We start from the raw sequence: 6,356 nt of genomic DNA, 5'->3' as shown, positions 1-6,356 counted from the left end.
CCCGCGCTGGTGACGGCCCTCCGCGGCCTTTCGCCTCGCCAAAGTCCCCGAACCGACGCCAGAGCAAAGTGAAAAGGCGGTGACGAGATCGTTCCCGACAGCAAAGGGATAAGAAGTCCCCTCTCGCGTTTGATTCACCGGGCATTAGGCGTTTCACCTCCGCAAACCGCACGCGTGCCCCGGCCTCTCACCGAGCCGGGTGTCCTCAAACGCCTGAGTTGGGTGTCTTCAGGCTGCCGAGCCGGGTGTCCTCAAAGCCCCGAGCCGGGGCCCAGGCCCGTGCCTGGGCGCGCCGGGAGAAGCGACGCGGAACACGCCAGCGCCTCGGCCCTCACTGCCGGGGGGGTCCTGCCACCACCGGGAACCGACCGTCGGCGGCAAGGCCAAAGGCAGCAGCCTCCACTTCCACACAGCACTGCATTTCACGGTGTAACTCACTCAAAGAACGCTAATTAATGACTAAGAAGCGAACCAGAAGTCCATCCTGGAACAAAGTCACGGTGACTCATTTTGTGTGCCCGCACAGCCGGAGCTCAGCCCCCGGCCCGGCTGCCCCTGACACACTCGGGAAAAGAATGCACAAAGTGCAGCAAATATAATGAATTACAGTAAGTTACTACTTATTCACACAGTGTATTTTATCAGTGGACTTCATTAAGTGCATCGTTAACTTCCTTCTGTCCAAAAGCCCGGCTGCGGGCTGTGCGGGTGACGGCTGGGGACACTCTGGCGAGCCACACGCCCAGATACAGTAGTCCATCTCCACGGGACACGGCCACCAATTCACACCGGCTCCACGCCACCAGAACTCAGTGCGGCTGCATCCCTAACTTGGCCAGAAAAAATAACTTACAAAGAGGTAAATAACTTCAGAAGCTAAAATTTATGTTGATGGAACACCTATTGTACTATTTGTGTTACTGTTTTCTTTTTAAATAAAGCCAGTCTTTCATTCCTTATGCTCAGTGATTTTATGAAATTACATATACAGAAAATACAGGCATCTGGAAAGAAACTGTCATTTTACGATAGCACAAGCTTTGGAGTGCGTTTTGAAAATGCTGCACAGCTGCGTTTATAATGCAGGGAGAATATGCCATTTCTACAAATTACAAAAATGGAGCTTCATGCAGTCGGAGCTGACTTTTTATCAAATGGCACAATGGAGGCTGAGTAAAGAAGGCATCTGTATCTACAGGAGCTGAAAACAAATTATCATCTGTAAATTAATTGAACTCTTGAGTGTGTAAAAGATCAGACAGGCACAGCCTTACACTGTCTGGACTCGACAAAACAAGAGCTTTACCGAGCACGGTGACTGGCAGTGTGTCATATCCTCAATTACCGAGAAAGAACTGGATACACGCTTGCATTTATCTTCTATTACCAGAACAGAAAGTATCTGTTTGGAATAGCTTATTTCACGCATGAGATATAAATAAGTAGCACATATGGCTGAACTACACACTAAGGTACGCACGACTCCCACTGCAGTGGGGTTGTGAGGACGTAACTGAGGTAAGACGGAGGCCCAGAATAACCATCTTTCTCAAAACAAATGTATAATTAAAGGAAATACATCACAGCACACCAGCAGATCATACACCCATTTCTGAGGCTACCCCACACAAATATATAAAGAAACTATGACCACCATGAAAGTATGATCTCATTTTTAAATACACGTTTAAATCTTAGGCAAGAGAAAGAAAGCTTTAATTATTTCTTTCAGATGGTAGACTGGATCAGAGTGAATGCAGTAATTTACAATTCTGACTTGCAAATAATGGAATAATCAGTATGCACACTTCACTTATTTGGTGATGAAAGAGGGGAAATGTCTTTGACTTAAATGTCCACGCTAAAAAAAAAAAGTTCTCAGGCTCCAACACATTTTTTTCTCGTGACAGCAACAAGAGCTCCTTGTCTACCTCAATACTTGCACAATGAACATTCTGAACTTCTTAAAACACATCCCATTACAGGAAGGTTAACTGTCCTTTTCTGACGTTTCATGCTGTGAAGTCAACAAATGGTGGGAACTGGGAGGATGCTGCGGAACAAGGCGGCACACAAAAGGTGTGCTGCATCCCCTCAGCTCCTCTGAAGCCATTACATCCCACGTCTGTCTTGCACAGACTCTTGCTCTCTGTGTTTTCAGTGAGAAGAAGGGAGAGGAACAGTTGCTGCCACAAGCTCTTATTTTAGCTCAATATATTTCTGCCAGATAATTCAGCAGAAAAGAATGCTGTTAGACTCCACATTCTCCGTTTTCTGCAACTTCTCCCCTCCCGACAAGTTTAAGAGCAGTATATCCCACCGTTTTAAAATCCGGCAATGGTAAGAAGGTTCCAATATAACCCAATTAATATAGAGAGCCAGAAATCAAAGTCTATCCTTTTCCATAGTTGTATTTCACACATTCTCAGGATGCCTCTACCTTGCAATCTGCCTCTTTGTGACCTTTGTCAGGCTGCTGTAATGGGGCCCTCCCTTTAAGGTACACATTGTGGAAGAAACAATGGGAAACTACTGTCAACTTACTTTTCAAAGGAAAGTAAAGGTTCCTGAAGGAAAGCTAAAAGAGGGCCATGGTGATGCTAGACGTGCCCAACAAAAACTGCTGGTGGTGGCTAGCAGTGGGTGTGGGGAAGCCCTCTCATTAAAGATTAAGAATTCCTGCAGATGCAGTTTTGAGGATGTGGGCTGACATTTTTTGGGAGCAAAAACAATGCAGCGTATAGACCAACATGTTTTAAAACCTTTTTCTCCTGATTCTTTGTAACCAGGAAAAGAAGTTAACGAAGCTGAAAATACTTCCCTGCCTTCAGGACTTCTTTCTAAACTGCATTATCTAGTTCAGCCAACTGTCCAAAATTTTTAACATGTTTACATTTTCATTTTCTCAATTATGGAGCAGCTGAACATTGAAACTACAGACAAGAAAAGGCAGGGTGTGATGTGGTGTTATGTGGCACACCCCTTAGTGTCTAAGGCAGCCTTTCCAGAAAAAGTGACTGAAGGTCATCAGGCAAAACCACCAGTACTGTGAGACTACTTTTCATTGATACTACAATAATTCATTTAATTGATAGTATGATAATCACAGACCCACTCCTATCACTTCAAGTTCTTGCTACTCAGCACAGAAGTTGCATGACTGAAACTCACGCTTACAGAAAGTTACATTGGTTCAAAGTTAACTTATTTTGAGATTACATGTAACACTGGTCTTCATTGATTTTAAGGCATCAGAAAATTCCTTCTGTGAGGAATCTCAGTGCCTCCAGTTCCCAACATGCCTACACTCTGTATGTCTAAGATAATCTACCTCACTCTACACAGCAAATCAAGAATGAAGCTGACTTCAGTAGTATGAGAGTTTCCTTCAAAAACTTCTCTATCATTTCTCCAATTCAATCAATCACTACATAACATTTTACACTTTTTAAAAAATTGCTTTTTAGCACTGGATTTTCCACTACATACAAGTAAAGAAATCAGTACATATTATTACTAAAATACTGAAATATACAGTTCAAAGCATTTTTTATTAATATCATCATTATTATGTAATGTAATCATATTAATATATTTTCTTAATCTTAATTGTCTGCTATAACAATTAAGCAAAAATACAAAGTGAGACATATCCAAGGTTAAGCAACAAGTCAGTGGCGACTGGAAGAGGACACAGATCCCTTGACTCACACAACAGCACCCGACACAGTGGATCAACCCTGTAGCACTTCAAAGTCAAAGAGAACATACAAATGTATATGCCTCTTTCTTTGCTATGTAGCAGCAGACACGAACGCTGAAAATAAGAAAAAATAAAGAATAAGAAAAAATAAGAAAAAGGAATGCAAGTTGTTATTCTTAAGCTACTGAATCATTATCATTATTTGCAGTTTAGAACAGGCTACAAAGTTATATCACCTTTATTTTAGTAAAAATACTAAACTTCTGACTTTGATTTGGTGGTGCCAATCAGTCTATTAATGTTTTACAGGACTGAACAAAAGATGTACGTTTATTGCAGAAACCAATACGAAACTCAGGAATTCCATTAAGTAGCTAATTTTTACTGTAATGCTTTAAAATTAACCAAAGAGATGGTTCTTTTCCATACCAATGCTTGATGACAAATGCTAATCACTTTCAAATAACGCTGTTCCGCCATGGACACGTGCCACCAAGTCAGGTTAGGTAAGTACCAAGGGAAAAGAAATGTCAATGATGCAGACATTTTGTAAAAGTTAACAGATGGGAAAAGGGCATCTCTGATCTGTTCACCCTGTTCTCAAGATGTGCTAACTCTTCCGTACCTATTAGACTTTTGCAATCATCCATTTTTAATCATATGATATGTCAACAGACTCAACCTATTACATATAGATTTATTTTTTCTCCCTTACAAGTTGCATAAATATAATATCCATAATTTTTATTCTCCTTGCTTATTTCTATCCTCCCTTTTAATACTAAGACTGGTTAATGTTAATTAGTTTGTTGTTGTTTGTTTTTTTTTAAAGTGAAAAAAGTGCTTGCTGTGTTTACATGAAAGTGAACTAATGGAAGCCAGTTTCCCTAATGAAGAGGAGGGCAGGAAAGGTTTAGTCCCCACCTGTATTCGGTAGCCTTCTCTGGAGTGACACCTAGTGGGCTACGTCTCGCTACGGTCTCTCCTGAAGATGAGGAGGAGGGCGGAAATGTCAAGGTCCAAACATGCTGAGATGAAATTTTGTATTAAAAGTCTCCCTCCACTGGAAACACTCAACACTGACTGAACTTTGGCCAGGCTGGTAGGCGTAACTCCAGGTCGGAAGGAGGAACTCCTGGGAGTGGCACATGCTTCATGCCAGAGCCTGGAAAAGAAGTTGGAACCCTACTTTGCTGGGGGCACAGAGAAGGGGCATCTGTGTTGTGTATCTATGTTTTTAAAAACGGCTGACTTCCACACACCGCCAGGATGAACAATTGCTTCTGAAAATTACATTATATTCAGAGCAAGATGATCAGTAAATAAATAATTATAGTAATTACTATTCCTCCTACCGCTATCAGATACAGCTGGGAATCTTAGATAACTCAGCAGCGTTGCCTATCTGACTGGTAGATGCATTTGGCTCTTTGGAGGACAGCAATGACCTAAAACCACAGTGTTTTTAAGAAAAACATAAACACAGATTATATTTCTGGTACCATCCGCAAGCAAGTGAAAAAGCAAACCCTCATCTGCTTACACAATAATCTAGAACTAGTGTAAATGGAAGAAGGTGGCTAGTTTATAGTCTTTAAAATAAAAATCTTCGTGCTAGTTAAACAACATATTCACTGTGTGGTGATGATTTTTTAGTAAAACCTCATATTCTTCTCTTTCACAATGCTCAAAAGAAAAGTACCAAAACCAGAGTAGTTCCAATTCATCAGTATTAGTAAAGGAAACCTTTTGAATACAGACCCAATGTTTACATTTGCAGCCAGCAGCAACAAAAATTAGTCTCAAATTTACCTTCTTTTAGTAACTGGTACTATTAATTAAAGGTTTTAAAAGCACACCATTCTGTTTCTCTTATTTAATAAAACCTGAAAGTTTGGCAAAACCTGCATTTCTCAGAAAAAAAAAATCATCTATTACACATATGAATAGCACCACACTTCTAGTTATTTTGCTGACTATCAGATAATCTTATCGCTGTAAGTGGTTTATGATTCATGTATTTGGACAGAGCATACATGATTCAAAAGCGGGCCTTTTTCCTGGAAAATTTGTTAGAGTTAATAATTTCTGCAGAGATACCTTACTATCCTGGGACTCCAGTCTTCGGGAATGGACCTAGAACTTTGGCCGACTCCTGCAGCAGAACACTTTAATGCTTTTAGCATATCAGTACAGTAACATTATGCAACTTTAGCTGAAGCATTACTAAGAATTCCCATCCATCTTATGAAACAAGAAATAATTTTATCACAAAATAGAAACAGAAAAAAAATGTATCAGTCATACTCAAGTCAACAGTCTCGCAAGAAGTCATCTTTCTAGGTGGAGTTTTCTTCTGCAGCTGTACTACCCAGTGCTGTACCAGTTTGAGAGGAAAATTAATGATGCTTCAAACCTAAAAAAAAAAAAAAAAAAGAATTACAAAACCTTATTCTTAAAATGCAAGTAGTGAGCATTTGCAGGGTATCAGGCATAAATTAGGAACAGGTAACACATTTCACTAAAAAAACTCAGAAGTCTAAATACCATTTTGTGACCGGAGTCTGAAGACAGCCTTTCATCAAGGTGAACGGGACTTCTGGAAACAGCGCCTCTCGTTCAAAATTAAACTGCCTGACTTGCTCACCCGCAA

The 6,356-nt window shown here is 40.6% G+C and overlaps 1 long non-coding RNA gene across 2 annotated transcripts; it reads right to left on the bottom strand.

Annotated features, from left to right (window-relative positions):
- Positions 1 to 2,973: 2,973 nt before the first annotated feature.
- Positions 2,974 to 6,069, bottom strand: LOC309675169. 2 transcript variants are annotated; one of them, XR_014269460.1, is made up of 3 exons: positions 6,011 to 6,069; positions 4,628 to 4,868; positions 2,974 to 3,817 (listed from the first exon to the last, which is right to left on the bottom strand). It is a non-coding gene; the product is annotated as an uncharacterized lncRNA (long non-coding RNA). The 2 variants fall into 2 exon arrangements; XR_014269461.1 differs by lacking the exon at positions 6,011 to 6,069 and adding an exon at positions 5,059 to 5,150.
- Between the last annotated feature and the right edge of the window lie 287 nt (positions 6,070 to 6,356).

Source organism: Vanellus vanellus (assembly GCF_965231255.1).
Source record: "Vanellus vanellus genome assembly, chromosome: 8".
Taxonomy (NCBI): domain Eukaryota; kingdom Metazoa; phylum Chordata; class Aves; order Charadriiformes; family Charadriidae; genus Vanellus; species Vanellus vanellus.
The sequence above is the reverse complement of the archived record's forward strand: the minus strand, read 5'-3'. Positions and strand labels throughout refer to the sequence as shown.